The 18824-nt window shown below is 42.9% G+C and overlaps 1 protein-coding gene across 2 annotated transcripts in view; it reads left to right on the top strand.

Annotated features, from left to right (window-relative positions):
* Positions 1-18824, top strand: part of POU6F2 (POU class 6 homeobox 2) — a 297725-nt gene that overhangs the window by 156603 nt on the left and 122298 nt on the right. The window lies entirely within an intron of this gene.

Genomic DNA, 18824 nt, shown 5'->3' on the forward strand with positions numbered 1-18824 from the left:
AGGTGGCAGAATGGGCCACAGTGCTTACGCTGCACCTCCATGGTTACATCCACACCACGGGAGTCTGGAGCAGAGACCATCCTCTCTGCTCCACGTCCCTGTCAGTGCCATTCCGGGTGCAGAACATTTCTTTCCCTCCGCTCTTGCAGTTGAAATGTGTTGTGTCAGATGGCAGGGGTGGTTGCTCGCGAGTAGCCAGGCAGGACTCTGACCTGTCTTTTACAGGTTTTATTTGGTGCAAAAACTGTTTACAGTGCGGAACCCCAAAGTTCATGTCTGCCTCAATCGCTAGCAGAATCCGGGAGTGGCTTCTTCCAGTTTTGTCCCCAACATAAGAACTTTGTCACCCCCAGCCTTTTCCTTCCTTCTTTGTGCTTTACCCCTCTGCGCAAGGTGGGCAACGGAAGAGGCGTGCTTCCCTCCTGGCCAGCTTGACCAGAAGCTGTGCTGGGGCTCCCAGCAGCATCCCCTGACCCCTTCCCCTCTTCCCCACCGCAGGAAGAGGAACTGCTTTGCAAGACTTTCAGAGGATCCCTGTATCCCCTGTTCCGATGGTAGTATCTTGACAGTGTTGCCTCACTGCTCATGGGTCGTATCCCCCCCTCCCCGTGCATACACAAGAGGGTAAGCTATTAGGGTCATCCCACGTCAAATGACCTGATTTTAATACAGCCGTACCTTGTTTTGAATCTGCCCCATTTAGGGTCTGAAATATACTCGGAGTCGAGAGTAGATTTCATGCTCTTTATTCAGCTCATAGTGGTGAGGAGGAATGGAAGTTCCCCACAGTATCTGCCTTATATACATTATTTATACAATGGGCTGCATGTGATTGGCTAATTCCAGAATTCTCCTGTAGGCCAATCAGGTTGTGGATTCACTCCCATCTGGAGCTGGATTGGGTGGCTCCTGTGGACCAATCAGACTGCTGCATTTTGAATCCTATTGTTCTAGGACCAATCAGACTGCTGCATTTTGGATCCTATTCAACTCAGCACATAACAGGGTCCATTTCGTCGAACGTCCGCAGCAAACCCGGAAGTACCAGAATGGGTTACTTCCGGGTTTGCTACATGCGCAGAAGCACTAAATTGCACTTTGCGCATGCGCAGAGTGGTGCTTTGTCGAGCGTCCCTTTCATTGAGCGTCCGGGGTTCCGGACTGTACTCGACCGTGCTCTCACGACTCAGATTTTCTTCAAAAATATTTTCTCTGTAGATACCCATGAGATAACCTCAAATTCATTTTAAAAGATTTTTTGGTCCAAAATTGGGCGCAGAAGAAATTTTCAAAAATTTCGATTTTCACGCGATTAAGGCTAATGCAATTTCTGTGTCAGTTTAGGGAAAAAAACCTCCTCATTCGCTTATTTTTCAACCAATTGGGCTTATTTGGGTATCAAAATAAAGCTAATATTGGTCTCTTTCAAAATAAGGTATAAATATGGTATTGAGTGCCACAGAAAAGAGTCACTGACCATTCCAAGTGAATTTTAGCCATTTTGTACCTTGGTAGGTTCGATAAGCCATAGCACACAAACCACAACTAACAATTTGTATCACACTTTTTTTGTAGGGTGGGCTAACCATGAACTTGTTATGCTTTAAAAATAAGAAGGGTAATAAAATATTTTTTAAAAGTTTTATTAATTATTTAATAAAAACAAAATACGTCTCGGATCCCTTGTTTTTTCTAAACTCACACAGAACTTGCATTAGCCTAAATTGTGTTAAAATCAAAATTTAAAAAAAAATTCTCCTGCACCCAAAAAATTGGACCAAAAATTTTTAAAAAATTAATTTGAGTTTATTTCATAGTATCTACACATAAATAATTTGAAGAAAATCTGAGTCGTGAGAGCACATGGCACCAGGTGATTGATAAAGCCTAGAAACAGCTAAATACATTGGAAAGAAGCAATATTTTTTAACAACAACAACAATGCAACAGTTATGTGTGTGTGAGAGAGAGACAGAAAGATCTGTTCAAACATACAAGAAAAATATCACAGCACCAGAAATAAAACGTAGTACGTGTATGAAATTTGTTGTCATAATATACCATAATGCTCACTATATTAAATTATATTTAAAACAACAACAACCCAATGATGACAACCCAATGATGTTTATATTTAAAACAACAACAACCCAATGATGACAGTCGTGAAGGAAATATATAGCAAAACAGATAAATGGAACCTTATTTTCAAATGAAGCATTGCTCTGAGTACTAGCAGCTACAGATCAACATCTGGGGAAGGCCATCACCTTCATTCATTCATTTATATTTTAATTATCACATTTCTTCCCTAAATGGGGCCCAGAGTAGGAAACATCAAAAAGTCAAAATGATGCATTAAAAAAAAATACATTTCAAAACAATATAAAAGCCACTTACGGTATAAAAACATTCGAGAACATTCAGAGGATGTAGAAACATTGTGTCCCTTTTGTGAGCGTGTACCAAATTTTAGCTGGAAACAGTTGGAAATAAGATGGTGGATTAAATGTCAGGGGCAGTGAGGGGCAACAGAAGAATGAAATTAAATGCAACAGGAGGGAAATTAGGGACCCATATCATGAGATGACTTGCACCTTGTGGTTGTGGGGCAGAGAAGGATCCAACCAGTTAGAGGCCTCTGGAACATCAGGTGTTAATCTGAATCGAGATCTTCTCCACTGTGTTTTAAATTTGTTTCTTAATTTTTCCCAGTTAATCCTGGGCACATAGTGCTGCATCTAGAGGTTGCCTTCCTGCAAAGTGGCAGAGCAGCCAGGGCAGACAGAGGTTTTTGCAGAGTAGTTGGTTTTGAGCATATAAATAGGAGCAGAAGATCATGTAACAAAAAGCTCAGATATTACACCATTTAGCATTTTATGATTTGGGGTGCACATTGTATATATGTATTCAGATGCTTACGAGATAATTTTACGACCTTCCATAGACATCTGAAGGCAGCCCTGTATCAAGATGATGTTTGATGTTTTGTTATGTTTTCGTGTATTCTGTTGGAAGCCACCCAGAGAGGCTGGGGCAAACCCAAGTCAAATGGGTGGGGTACAAAAATATCATCATCATCATCACTTCCTCTTCCTCTTCCTCTCTCTTCCTCTCTCTTTCACACACATCATATATATATTATGTGATCTACATAGACCAGGCATAGGCAAACTCCAGCCCTCCAGATGTTTGGGATTACATCTGTGTGGTGTAGTGGTTAAGAGCGGTAGTCTCGTAATCTGGTGAACTGGGTTCGCTTCCCCGCTCCTCCACATGCAGCTGCTGGGTGACCTTGGGCTAGTCACACTTCTTTGAAGTCTCTCGGCCCCACTCACCTCACAGAGTGTTTGTTGTGGGGGAGGAAGGGAAAGGAGAATGTGAGCCGCTTTGAGACTCCTTCGGGTAGTGATAAAGCGGGATATCAAATCCAAACTCTTCTTCTTCTTCTTGTACAATTCCCATCACCCCTGACCACTGGTCCTGTTAGCTAGGGATGATGGGAACTGTAGTCCCAAACATCTGGAGGGCCAGAGTTTGCCTATGCCTGACATAGAGAGACAAACAAATCCACACGTACACACCCACCCTTTTGTGTTCCTAAAATACATTTTGCTGACATAATTGGAAGGGGAAAGTATCCCACAGATAAAATGAAGCCTCTGTTAAGTGAATGTTCTGCACAGCACTCTAAAGTACTTTTTGAGTGATTAAACTCCAGTTTCTGCTCATGACTTGATGGATTGTGTGATGTACCGAATGCTACAGGTTGTGAAACAGTAGGAAAGGGAGGCAGCTAATGTGTTGGACAAACTCGCTTACAACCGGCACGCATGGTGTGCCCTCACCTGTTGGCTCAGAGGCTTTCCTTTACCTTGCGCAGATTTTAAACTTTAATGTCAACAGACCTCTCTTATCATAGTTGCAAATGGTTTTCACTTTAATGTTTAAAATAATGTCTCCCTCTCATACCATTAAGCTGCACCAAGGAACCTGTCATTCATAAATCATAGATGAAAAGGACACACTAATGCACAAATTTTGCTTGTTTAAAATTTGAGAGTGCATGTAAAGTAGGGAACTGGAGATTAAAAAAATAATGCAAGGACAGGGTCCGGGTAAAAGCAGATATAACAAAGTGGAGGAAGAGGCTTTTTAGTGTAGGTGGATGATGAAATCTTAATGAAGACACAGGCATTATAAAAGTGTATTGCTTGGCTCCAGGGTATTCTAGCTTATGGTTACTGTGGATATAGTATTATAAATAAACATAAGCTGATACACATTTTTTATTGCAAATTCATTCTGCCTTACTAATTTGGATATTATGGCTACCTTATGTGCGCCAGTTTGGCTGAAGGAAATGTGAAGATTCAACTCCAAGCCCTGCTGTGGTGCAGGCTCCATTCATTTCAATGGGGCTTGCAAGGGTCAGCCATAGGACTATCACAGAAGGGTAGATGGGATGCCTTCTAGCCCTCTCTGTATGGTTCCAGAGGTCCATCAGCTTAATTCTGGAACATCAGGTGGAGTAAATCATGGATTCATGGGAATATCTAAGTTAGAACTTACCGTATATGCAGAAATGACATTCTACCCTTAGGTTGATGTTGTTGTTATTTAGTCGTTTAGTCGTGTCTGACTCTTCATGACCCCATCTTCCACTGCCTCCTGCAGCTTGGTCAAACTCATGTTCATAGCTTTGAAGACACTATCCAACCATCTCGTCCTCTGTCATCCCCTTCTCCTTGTGCCCTCCATCTTTCCCAACATCAGGGTCTTTTCCAGGGAGTCTTCTCTTCTCACGAGGTGGCCAAAGTACTGGAGCCTCAGCTTCAGGATCTGCCCTTCCAGTGAGCACTCAGGGCTGATTTCCTTAAGAATGGATAGGCTTGATCTTCTTGCAGTCCATGGGACTCTCAAGAGTCTCCTCCAGCACCATAATTCAAAAGCATCAATTCTTCGGTGATCAGCCTTCTGTATGGTCCAGCTCTCACTTCCATACATTACTACTGGGAAAACCATGGCTTTAACTATACGGACCTTTGTCGGCAAGGTGATGTCTCTGCTTTTTAAGATGCTGTCTAGGTTTGTCATTGCTTTTCTCCCAAGACACAGACGTCTTTTAATTTCGTGACTGCTGTCACCATCTGCAGTGATCATGGAACCCAAGAAAGTAAAATTTCTCACTGCCTCCCTTTCTTCCCCTTCTATTTGCCAGGAGGTGATGGCCATGATCTTAGTTAGCTTTCTCCATAATCCATAAAGTAACCTCTGAGAAGCAGTTCTATAAGCAGTGTTAAGAGGTAAGAAATAATATATCCTTGCAAACAATAACCAGGATGGCTGGGAATGGCTATGGTGGGTGTCTGGAATCACAAGCCCTGATAATATTCTACCACCACCGTCCCCAAGTCGTAGGATGCCACAGGAATAATCTTTTCCAGGACCAGTTTCCTTAAGAGAAGAGAATAGTAGAGACTTGGGAGGTTTGTTTTGTATTGTACATTAATTTCTAAATGTACAAGTTGGGTGGTGGGGAAGAGGCAGGCCTTTAGACTGGCTGGCAGCCGTGATCTTTAACACACACACACACACAAACACAAACACAAACACAAAAACACACTCCATCTCGGTATCCCTTCTGAAGCAGAACTCTGGGTTCAGCCTCCACCCTCACAGAGAGGTGTGTCCTGCATTCCTAGCCGTCCTTGATTTCTCTTTAACTACTATACATCATTGGGACACAGGTAGCGCTGTGGGTTAAACACAGAGCCTAGGACTTGACGATCAGAAGGTTGGCGGTTCGAATCCCCGCGACAGGGTGAGCTCCTGTTGCTTGGTCCCAGCTCCTGCCAACCTAGCAGTTCGAAAGCATGTCAAAGTGCAAGTAGATAAATAGGTACCGCTATGGCAGGAAGGTAAACAGCGTTTCCGTGCGCTGCTCTGGTTCGCCAGAAGCAGCTTAGTCATGCTGGACACATGACCCGGAAGCTGTACGCCAGCTCCCTCAGCCAGTAAAGAGAGATGAGCGCTACAACCCCAGAGTCGGTCACGACTGGACCTAATGGTCAGGGGTCCCTTTATCTTACCTTACCATCATTAGAAGCCAAGCTGCAAAAGAGAAGATCATGAAGCTTGGACATGAAGAAAAGTGATATTGCACCTTCTATAAAATATCTGGATATTTAAAAAGCCAGCACCAGATCCTTCATAAATGACTGTCAAAATTTCATCCTGCACTCTGGGGCGGGGGTGCGGAGAGTGAGGTCCAGGGGAGCAGTTCCCGAAGGCTTCTTCCAGCAATCCAGGGCCATGGCAGGTGGGCTGCTACGGTTCTGAGCATGCTCTGACACAGTTGGACAATTCAAGCCCTTTTTGCACTCATTTTCTGGTTTTCTTGAGGAGAAGGGAGGGTGATAACCAGTCCTCTCCTTGCTGCCCTGTGGATTAAATAGATAGCTATGCTACATAATGCCAGATTTGAGCCTGCAAAGTATGAGAGGTTATTAGGGTATGATACTTTTATTTGTTCTTTAGAAGCCATGGGCAAACAGTGTCAAGCACTGAAAGATTATGACACCATAAAACTTAATGTTTTATTTCCCAAACTTTGAATGTTTCTCAGTTTGTTTCCCCATCTGTGGATCCTACAGCCAATAACAATCAATTGTCTTCCCTTATCATTAGTGGAATGTCCCTGTGCTGAAATGAGACCTTGCTTTCCTCTGAAACTGTTAGATCTTTAAATTTTCTTTTTTTAAAAGCAGGTTATTTTAAGCATCATTTCATGGCTAAACATGTGCATTAAACAGCAAAAGAACTGGGAGCTAGAAGATGGCCATTAGAATCTTCAGACCGATATTTATTCATATATCATAACTCTACAGAGAGAGGGTTTCTTTAATCTTGAATTGCTTAGAGGTCCCTTTAAAAAACAGGAAAAAAAGCCACAATATTTTTAGCATAGTTGTATAATTTGATTGCAAGAAAATATCTATAAATTGTATTAATTCATTTAATGCATTTCTGCATTGGGCTTTTTTAGGCAAAGGGGGGGGGCACAGTTGAAGTGCCAACTTCAATTGCTTACTGATCTAAAGTCCAGAGCCCCTTTTCCCTCAAAAGGGCATTCTCTCTTTTAACTAAAGTGATGCAGTCCCTATTCATTTGTATTCCCCATCTAGTTACATGAAATAGCTTTCAGAGCCTACAGAAAACAGTGTTTCGGTTATGTATTTTAATGAGCACCAATGTCAGTAATAATCAAAATGATGTTTCACTTAGAGGAATAGTTTATTCCCAGGTACTTCTACATGGTACTAACATAACCAAAACAAGGATGACACAGTAAGAAGAAGGACTATGCTCAATAGTAATTTCACTTTGGAGCCATAACGGCAAATAATATAATCCCTGCATTACTATATATCACATAACTGAAGGACAGGTATGGTAAAGTTTTAGTAAAATCAATGGCTACCAACAATCTGATACAGAAGTATGCTTTGCCCCATTAAAATCAATGGGCCTAAGCACATATAACAGCCACATACAATATGTATATGATGAGGATAAATGAAAACAATATGATGTTTATAAGGCATCAAAATAAGGCCTCAAAACCATTATTTGTTTAGGTGATTGTAATTTATTTTATTTGCTTATTTCAACAATTTAGATATGGCTTCATCATAGTCATCTCTAAGTGGTATACAGGTGATCTGATGCAGTAAGACCAGCAATGAGTTGAAACGATAAAATCAGAGTTTAAATGAGAAGTCTGCTAGGAGGCTGTCTGACTTCAACTGCAAGGGGGTTCCACAAAGCTGGACCCCCAATACTGTGATACTGATGTCCCAGCTCACATAGTTGGCTTTGAGCTGCTTTACACGTATACGTCCATTCCTTTATTACTGTAATGGCAAGTGGTGATTTGAATATATGACTCTGCGCAAGCAATGATCAGTTTACTCACATCCAGTTGACACATCACAGCAACGCAGAAGTGGCCGGAAAAGGGGGCAGAACCGGGTGGGGGCATAACATGGTGGAAATGGCACTCTGCCATCACCCACAATGACTTGGAACGCAACCCCTGTGCCAATCAGGGGTTGCCTATACTGTATTTATCAGTTATAAAGGTATTTATAGGCTGTATTTATAGGCATAGCCTGTCCAAATCAACTTGCATGTCCTAAAAACACAACAGAAATCAAAACAAGCCCTCACAGATCAAACACCAGTTTCCTCCGTTTTTCAGTAGAGGGACATCACACATGCTGTGATGGGTCATGGGTTATACTTACCTGAGGTTTATCAAAAGCATGTGTTACATTGCCAAGAGATGTTATCCTTGCTTTCTCTGTGCATCCTTTTTGTAGAGACTGTAAAGGTAAAGGTAAAGGACCCCTGACAGTTAAGTCCAGTCGCGAACGACTCTGGGGCTGCAGCGCTCATCTCACTTTACTGGCCAAGGGAGCCGACATTTGTCTGCAGACAGTTTTTCTGGGCCATGTGGCCAGCATGACTAAGCCACTTCTGGCGAAACCAGAGCAGCGCACGGAAATACCGTTTACCTTCTACTTGCACTTTGACGTGCTTTCGAACTGCTAGGTTGGCAGGAATTGGGACTGAGCAACGGGAGCTCATGGGGATTCGAACCACCAACCTTCCGAATGGCAAGCCCTAGGCTCTGTGGTTTAGACCACAGCGCCACCTGATACTGCATTCCGAAACCCACAAATGAGCACCATTTGTATGTCTTGCAGCCTTGGCAAAGAACAAGTTACCATTTCTGAGGAAGTTGCCCATTTCTTTTGTGCATAACCACTTTGATTCATTAAAAAAATCTACCTAGAATCCTTATGTGAAACAATGTGATATTAACCTGTGAACCAGCTTCATATACATAGCACGTTAGGTTTCTGGGCCTAACCAAGACACATGTTTGTACAAATCTGGCTGGGGCCATGGCGAGGATTTTAAGAAGCATTGGCTTCATGTGCAGTCAAGAGTTTCCAGCAGATAAATTAATATCAAGTAATTCCTCTGAATATTTGTTACCATAAAATCAATAGGACTTGAGGAGGGAGGGTTACAAAAGTTCTCAATGCATTTCTTAGGGACACTTTGAAACAAAAACGGAAAAAAATTCTGCGGCTCGTATACTTTGAAATGCCAAAAGGGGTCCTGAGTGCCTCCCTGTATGCATATAATAGTCTTTTCAAAGCGGTGGCGCATTAATTTAACTGGAGGCTCCCAAATGAAGTGCATGAATTGTAAATAGTTTAGCACTGGGAGAAAGCCAGGAGCAAGTGTTGCCACTGGGTAATAGTCTCCTGCGGCCACATCAACACGGAAGTGAAGCAGAGATATTTATAGAGTCATTTTCAGAGGAGGAGACGACAACATGTAAAGGCTTGTGTGCTCTCTGGCTCTAGGTGGAAGCTACTGTTGTCCTTCTATCCATTACAACTGCAGTGTTCTCCCCCCCCCCTCTCACACACACCCCTTTGTTGCTGTAACATCGTAGTGGAGTAATACGTTGGGATCAAAACATGCAGAGGATTTTTCCACTAAGGTATTCCAGTGGCATTACGGATCACAAGAGTGAACTTGAGTGGCAGGTGCAGGACATGAGAAGGGAAATATTGTCTGATTTTACATGCAGTTTCTTTTCTCTCTCTCTCACCCCACCCCCATCATCCAAACTGCTCACGTTTTTCCCCCTGCCATTGCATGTTGCAAATTTCTGTATCTCTGGGCTGCTCTCACTAGAAAGTTAAGCATGTTTAAGTTCCATTGGAACTGAGGTGCCCATGGGCTTCCTTGGGTTGCTTTCAGTATTTTATTTATTTCTTTTTTAAATTATATGCCACTTTTCTGAGGCTCCAGGAGATTCCATGATAGACACCTCAGTCCCTGGTAATCCAAATTCAGTCTGGGGTCTAAAAAGGGCAAAGGTTCATTTTAGGGCCTGTACTAGCCCAGTGAACACGAATCTATCTATCATCTATCATCTATCTATCTATCTATCTATCATCTATCTATCTATCTATCTATCTATCATCTATCTATCTATCTATCATCATCATCTATCTCTATCTATCATCTATCTGCTGCTTTTATGGCACTTTAGGGTTACATATTTCAAAAAGTAAAATTCCTGAGACCCGCAAAATTGTTGAGCTTTTTATAGGGAACCGCCAAAATTGGGGGAAAACCCCCAAATTGTTGAGCTTTTTGGGGAGAATGCCCCCCCCTGGCCATTTTCACACCTGAACACTAGGACATGTCATTCCTGACGTATGGCAAGCCTACCTCAGTTTCAAAAGCAGGCATGGTGATAGTGGTTCTGCCCTGCATTTGGAACCTGTTTGCATTTCCCTTAGGGCTGAAATACAGATTAATGTGCTGCACATTACCTATGCTTAACTTGTCACTTGCTGCAACACACACTGTTTGGGCATTATCTCTATGGTGTATAAAATAATTGTTCTTCCAGGCCAGGAATGCACACTGCTTCACCCCTCTTGCATGGCATAGTTTCTTGGTGCTGCTTAACTGATACTGCTGAGAATTTTCACATTCGTTGTCTAAGACTATGTATACATTAGTGGCTTAAAACTCAGCACGGTTATTTTTCTCACAGTTGCACACTGCTGTGCACACCAGATAGAGAGGGCAGGGGTGCTTTCACTCAATGTGCATTACCCGTTTGGTTTGCCTGCACTGGCACCACCGCCAAACTCCTGTTCATGAAGTTGTCATCTGGGCATTTGTGGGCATCTGCACCTGAGCGATGGCTGCCTCAAATGTGCTCACCTTAGCTTCACCACAAAATGCGTGTGGCTTATGTTTTCCTTTCAGACTGAAGCTTGATTGATGGGGGAAAGCATCAAACTACGGGATGGAGGTGGGTTGTGGCTCACATCATATGCCTATGGTGGGAGTTCTCTGGAGCCAGAGTAAACAGCAGTCTATACACAGCCTATGATGAGCCCACATTTTCTGTAATTTGCTCATTCGTAGCATATATTGCTAGCCTTTTTGATCTCATAACCACATTTCACACCTGGGGATTGCTCCCCTTGTTAATTACTGTCATTTTAAAATCTGCACAATATATTTTAGCATATGTGATTGTCCCGCTATGTTTCATGTCTATGTGGTGTCCCATTTCAAAAATATGCTTCCAAATCCGCTTGCTGCACCGGCTTCTTCCATGTTTGGGCAGCCTGCAAGGCAGCCAAGACTGTGAGCAGGGGATGGAGGACTGTGCGTGTGCGTCTTGCTGAGCATCTGAAAAGTGGTGAAGGGAAGGGGCAGGATTTGGATGGCAGAAGCGCATGAAGGGGAGCGTGGCTTAACCCTTTCCATGCCTGCCACTTCTCCTCTACATTTCACTTCCCCATTTGCTTCCCCCCAGTCAGGCCAGTGCTTGCTATGCTGGAAGCATGCTGCACTGGGTGGGCTGTACAGAGGAGAGGGAGCACAACTTTTTTGCCCACAACTTTCTCTCCTCCCAGTTATGCTGTCCTCCGCTGCTTTTATTGTGTTTGCAGTAGATTTGGGTTGCCAGATTTGCACTTGAGCCTTTCTGATTCACCTTGGGGCTGTTGCAGAGCTAAAGAAATGGAGAATCATGTGCTAAAGTCATCCCACAACCCCATAGCTAGGTTGTGCCTGTGCAGTCCTAGCTACCCACACACACACACCCCAACATTATGCTGATCGGGTGTGTTGCTCTGCGAGTGTTTTGTTTAGATTCAGGTCTAATGCTGTCATTCCTTTTCCCCTGTGAGGGCTGGAAATTGTAGTTCTGTATGGGGAGATTGTAACTTAAAAAAAAAAAAAAAAATGAAATCTCAGCACCCTCACTAAGCTACAGTTCCTACAAATTGATCCTGTCAGGGAAGCCTTAGCAGCAAAACCAGCATAAAGCTTAAGACAGACGGATAGAAATACTGTGTTGTCCTGACAAAATTATACCCATTGCAGTGGCTAAAGTGCCATCAAAATATTCTGAATTCATTCAGCAAAACCTGAGCCCTTGTCTGCTGTTTACCAAAATGATCCATTACTGTCGCTGACAGCACCATTGTGTGTGACGCTGCATTAAAGCTTTAAAATGCTTTGTTCACAAAATTTATTGTTTTGAAAAATGTTTGGGTGTGTTCATTTCACATCTTTTTATCCTGGAAATATAAGCAACAGTTCTCAAAACTTTGTGATTAATTTTAATGCACATCCTCTCTTTTACTTGTTTTCATTGTTAAAAATTGCACAATACATCTGAAAACAGTTAATCTAGAGAGACCAAGATATCTATCATTTTTAATGCAATAACATCCTCATGTATGTTGCTATTTTAGATTTTCTGAGCAGTCTTTTTCATATACATATAGATGTGTGTGTATATTGAACATTTGACATGAACTAATTTGAGTTTCCTATGTTTGTGAGCTACCTCACAAGGGAAAAGTTGCATTAAATAAATAATAGAGATAAAAATTTATAGTTCCATATATTTCAGAGCTAATGCAGCCAACGTACAATGGAACAGTAACATGAAGACACACTACGCTGTAATTTGATTGATTTGTTTTGACAGCAGCCAAATAATTGAGAGTGAAAGGTGTCAGCACAGATGAAATATTGTAGAAGCCACATTCAGAAGGCAAACCCCAGCAGCAATTGCAACTGGAGTTTTATTTCCTTTGATATCATACTGTTACTCACTTCCAGTTTATTATAAAACCATGAGAGGTAGGCAACTTTTCAAATGAAAGAAGCGCTTGTGTGGAGAAGATAGAAATGGAAGTTTGTGTCAGGTACTTGAACAATGGAATAGATGCTGACATTGGGTTATGTGATGGATGTAACGTGGAAGGCAAAATTATCTTAATCTTTCCCCCTGGTTTTCTCTCTTTTTTTAAATCCTTTTTTTACAGGCTACTGCTTATCTGGCATCTTACCTCTAGCTCGGAGGGTAAGTGACTCCCTCCGGAGCAACCATCAGTGTCATTCTGTGGATTGCTTAGCGGGGGTTTGCTGCAAGAGCAGGATTGCCATTACCCACCCCAGCAGTAAGGCTCTTCTTTAGTTCACCTCTTCCTCACGGCAGCGCAGCTCACAATGGGATGCATTCATGTCTTCAGTATAGCAGTCGATTGCAGGAGCCGGGCTGGGGGAAGTGAGGGGCAACTTCTAACCTTGGAGGGCTCTAGATAAGAGACGCAGCCAAGTGGCCAAGTCATCCATGGTAGCTGGAAGTAAGGGGATCTGGAAATTGTAGCTGTGGAGCTTAGAAGATGCATAAATGTTCCACTGTGCACTGTTGTTTAGAAACGCTGTTGACTCAGACCTGCTTTTGTATGTTTGTGTGTTAGCACTGCGGGTACGTAGAATATGCCACGTTGAGAAAACAGAGCAAATCGCCCGCATTCACATGTACTCACAGACATGGTAACAAAAAGGGGAAATGGTAGAGTAAAAAACAGCTCAGGTGAATTGGATTAAGGCTTCCATCTAGCCCAGCCTTCACCAACCCGGTGCCCCCCAGATGTTTGGAAACTCCAGGTCCCATCAGCCCCAACCAACATGACCAGAGCAGTATTCTAGACGTCTGGAGGGCACAAAGTGGGTGAAGGCTGATCTAGTTCTGTTTCCAACTGGGGCAGGGCAACAATCTGGAAGCTTATAAGTGGGGCGTGAATGTAACAAGCATCCCATAATGGTTGTTCTTCATCATAGTGTGTTAGAGACACCCTATCATTGAACACAAGGATTCCATTTTACTATCATTACTAGAAGCCGTTGATAGACCTCTCCTCAGGATATTTGTTTATTTTTTCTTTATTTCTTTATTTTAATTTTTTAAAAAACCCGAACTTTGGAAGATGTTTCTAGTGCAAGATCTCACATCTCACTCCCACTGACTGTGTTTCCTTTTCCTTTTCCTTTCATGAAGTAAGGCCTCTGCTGAGCTGCATTAGATACAAGGAGGAGCTGCCCCCTTTAGACAGTAAACTACCAAGTCATAACCCCACGGAGAAGACTAGAGCCCGGCATAGGTAAAGGTAAAGGGAACCCTGACCGTTAGGTCCAGTCGTGACCGACTCTGGGGTTGCGGCGCTCATCTCGCTTTATTGGCCGAGGGAGCCAGCGTACAGCTTCCGGGTCATGTGGCCAGCATGACTAAGCCGCTTCTGGCAAACCAGAGCAGTGCACGGAAACGCCATTTACCTACCCACTGGAGTGGTACCTATTTATCTACTTGCACTTTGACGTGCTTTCGAACTGCTAGGTTGACAGGAGCTGGGACTGAGCAATGGGAGCTCACACCGTCGCGGGGATTCGAACCGCCAACCTCCTGATCGGCAAGCCCTAGGATCTGTGGCTTAGACCACAGCGCCACCCACGTCCCACATGCAAAACCCAAATTAGTCCAAGTGGCTTCAGATGTTCCACCAATGACATGGGACTCACACAGTGAAAAGGAAACAGAATCCCATTCCAGGCTTGCCATATTAAATTCTACAATTCAGCTGCTTTTTCCTGGGCAAGCAAAGAGCTCTTCAGCAATTTCCCATATAGTTTCATCAGGGAGGACAGTGGATTAAGGGCTCTTGGGGAGTCTGAGGTGCACCATAAATCCTTTGCCCATGTCCCCTCTTGTATGAGAGTGTGTCGGTGGGTGGAGACAAGGCTACCTCTCCTCTAACTCTTCCACAGTCCAGATCTGAATTCTGATGAAAACCTGTTGCCAGCCACGGCTGCAAAGCCATTTCAAAGGGCACTTGACTGCTCTTTATAAACAAATGGTAATTTATTGCTATTCTTGTGAGCATTTTAGTCTTTTGGCTGGTTGGCATTCTTTTTGCTTGCCTTGGGTTCCTAATCAGGAACTGGAATGCATGCGATTGTCAACCACAAATGTTCAGACATCATAACTCAGCCTTCCCCACCATATGACTGTAAATGTTCCACTGTGCACTGTTGTTTAGAAACGCTGTTGACTCAGACCTGCTTTTGTATGTTTGTGTGTTAGCACTGCGGGTACGTAGAATATGCCACGTTGAGAAAACAGAGCAAATCGCCCGCATTCACATGTACTCACAGACATGGTAACAAAAAGGGGAAATGGTAGAGTAAAAAACAGCTCAGGTGAATTGGATTAAGGCTTCCATCTAGCCCAGCCTTCACCAACCCGGTGCCCCCCAGATGTTTGGAAACTCCAGGTCCCATCAGCCCCAACCAACATGACCAGAGCAGTATTCTAGACGTCTGGAGGGCACAAAGTGGGTGAAGGCTGATCTAGTTCTGTTTCCAACTGGGGCAGGGCAACAATCTGGAAGCTTATAAGTGGGGCGTGAATGTAACAAGCATCCCATAATGGTTGTTCTTCATCATAGTGTGTTAGAGACACCCTATCATTGAACACAAGGATTCCATTTTACTATCATTACTAGAAGCCGTTGATAGACCTCTCCTCAGGATATTTGTTTATTTTTTCTTTATTTCTTTATTTTAATTTTTTAAAAAACCCGAACTTTGGAAGATGTTTCTAGTGCAAGATCTCACATCTCACTCCCACTGACTGTGTTTCCTTTTCCTTTTCCTTTCATGAAGTAAGGCCTCTGCTGAGCTGCATTAGATACAAGGAGGAGCTGCCCCCTTTAGACAGTAAACTACCAAGTCATAACCCCACGGAGAAGACTAGAGCCCGGCATAGGTAAAGGTAAAGGGAACCCTGACCGTTAGGTCCAGTCGTGACCGACTCTGGGGTTGCGGCGCTCATCTCGCTTTATTGGCCGAGGGAGCCAGCGTACAGCTTCCGGGTCATGTGGCCAGCATGACTAAGCCGCTTCTGGCAAACCAGAGCAGTGCACGGAAACGCCATTTACCTACCCACTGGAGTGGTACCTATTTATCTACTTGCACTTTGACGTGCTTTCGAACTGCTAGGTTGACAGGAGCTGGGACTGAGCAATGGGAGCTCACACCGTCGCGGGGATTCGAACCGCCAACCTCCTGATCGGCAAGCCCTAGGATCTGTGGCTTAGACCACAGCGCCACCCACGTCCCACATGCAAAACCCAAATTAGTCCAAGTGGCTTCAGATGTTCCACCAATGACATGGGACTCACACAGTGAAAAGGAAACAGAATCCCATTCCAGGCTTGCCATATTAAATTCTACAATTCAGCTGCTTTTTCCTGGGCAAGCAAAGAGCTCTTCAGCAATTTCCCATATAGTTTCATCAGGGAGGACAGTGGATTAAGGGCTCTTGGGGAGTCTGAGGTGCACCATAAATCCTTTGCCCATGTCCCCTCTTGTATGAGAGTGTGTCGGTGGGTGGAGACAAGGCTACCTCTCCTCTAACTCTTCCACAGTCCAGATCTGAATTCTGATGAAAACCTGTTGCCAGCCACGGCTGCAAAGCCATTTCAAAGGGCACTTGACTGCTCTTTATAAACAAATGGTAATTTATTGCTATTCTTGTGAGCATTTTAGTCTTTTGGCTGGTTGGCATTCTTTTTGCTTGCCTTGGGTTCCTAATCAGGAACTGGAATGCATGCGATTGTCAACCACAAATGTTCAGACATCATAACTCAGCCTTCCCCACCATATGACAGGCTTAAAAATAACAGGGGCTTGTTTTTATGTACCTTCTGATTCCAGGCCTTTAGGGTGCAGTGCAGCCATGCTGTAAATCTTTTCTCTGACACCACACAGGCTAAAAATATACTTTTTAATAAGTGGAAGCAGAGTATGTCATGATTTTATCAGATGGGGCTACTAAAACACTTAAGACTTTAAGTCTTGACATAAAACCACAGAAGTTGGCAAGCATGCATCATGTGTCTCTTTTGGTTATGTGTCAGCGTGCCATTTGGTAAATAATGAGGACAAGGTTAGCAAAAGAGACTGGCAGGAAGGAGAAGTACCCCCAGACAGCAGCTGAGATCAACCTAAAGTAAGAGAGTCCAGCAAAATAAATGTCAGCCAACTACAGACAGCTATCAGAAGGGCATTCATGCGCTAGTTTGCGACACACAGACTGGTAGATATGACTCATGTTCCAAGCTTGTCCTAAAGGAGCCAAATGGCCCATTAGCACAAAACATGAGTGGCCAAGCCCTATGGGGAAGACATTGTAATAATATATAATATAATATAATATAATATATTCTGCACAATATAATGATATGACAAACCTTTCCTTGAGGGTTAACCACAATCAGACCTAAAGATTTGGCCAATAATCTTAGAGAACCTGGATACTGCCCAGCAAGGTCTTCTGGACGTTCCTTCCTTCAATTTCAGTGGTCAGTGCTGACACACTGCATTATTGCAAACAGACCCACTTAACATAGGAGTACTTTCAATCGTCATGAGCATTCAGCTTATGAAAAGTGACATCCTCTCCATCAACCCCCGCAAGCTAAAATTCCTACTTCAGAATGTTTCGAGAAGTTGGGGCTGTGGTCAGTTTGAATTCTATTGCCGACAAATGGTATACACATGGAGTGTTGAAGCACAGCAGATAAATGGATTTCAGATACTGTATGGAGAGGCAACTCTATGGTGGAAAAGGCATAATCTTGTGCATTCTTACTCAGATGTAAATCCCACTTTGTTCAATGGGGCTTACTCCCAGATACAGGAGCTTGCGATTGCAGCTTAAGAAACAGAGGACATCAGAGCCATGTGGAAATAGTCCATTGGTGGGAGATGGGAAGGGGAGGAGATACTGCATAGGGCAGAGAAATGATGAGAATGAATGGAGCTAAACTGCAAATGTCTGATATAGAAGGATTCGATTCTGCGTTGCCTTTTAAACGATAGCATTTTGCAGATTTTGATTTGTTCATTTGAACCATAATGTGTTTACGAGAAGTTACGGTCATAGATCATTATCTTACAATATCACCTTGACTATCTAATGACGGGAAGCAAGCTATAATAAGTGATATGAGAAAATTATTCGTGATAATAATCCATATTTCACTATTCAAGCAATCAAATGGTAGGTGCAAGACTCACATGGGAAAGTGCAATGTGCTGGCAGTGAATGATTCATATACATCTATGCTTAGGCATAGATAGCAGACAATTATAATAAAAATACAATAGATAAGGTGTACAGGCATCTCTTTATATGGCTGTGGAATTTTGATATAGTTCAATCAGTCAATTTCTAGTCCGTGGGTTCACCCATAAGTCTGTCCTGCCTTGTTTCTCTGTTAGCCTGCAATCTTTGTTTTTGAAAAAAAAAAATGTACAGAAATGCATTTTCTCTCAAAATATGCATCTCCAAAATACGCGTTTTCTCTCAAAGTACACATTTTTTAACATTTTGAACTTTTCTAAAAAACCCAAGAACTGCATCACAACGTTTGGAAGCACAAAAGCCAGCAGATAACAAAACTGCAATCTGTACCTTAGTCTGGGGGGAACACAGGTCAGGCTGGCTCATATCAGAATTCAGAACGATCAGATTCCTCAAGCATCCCTAGTTGTATTGAGCTGTGATAACTAACAGCCATAGACAGGCTTATCCTCCATAAATTTGTGGAATCTTTCAAAAAGCCATCAAAAATAGTGGCCCCCACATTTTGTAGTATTCAGTTCCATAAATAAGTGAATTCCTTATATGATTTAGTGTATTTTTATTGAATTCATTTTATCATTATTATTATTTCACATCTGTCCTGAACCTTTAAGATAGAATAGGTCAGAAGTCTTTTTCACCACATTTCTAAGCGTATATATTCAGATGGAAATCTCAGGTAAATGTGCAGGTAAATGCGCAG

The sequence above is a fragment of the Podarcis cretensis genome (assembly GCF_951804945.1).
Source record: "Podarcis cretensis genome assembly, chromosome: 12".
NCBI classification, from domain to species: domain Eukaryota; kingdom Metazoa; phylum Chordata; class Lepidosauria; order Squamata; family Lacertidae; genus Podarcis; species Podarcis cretensis.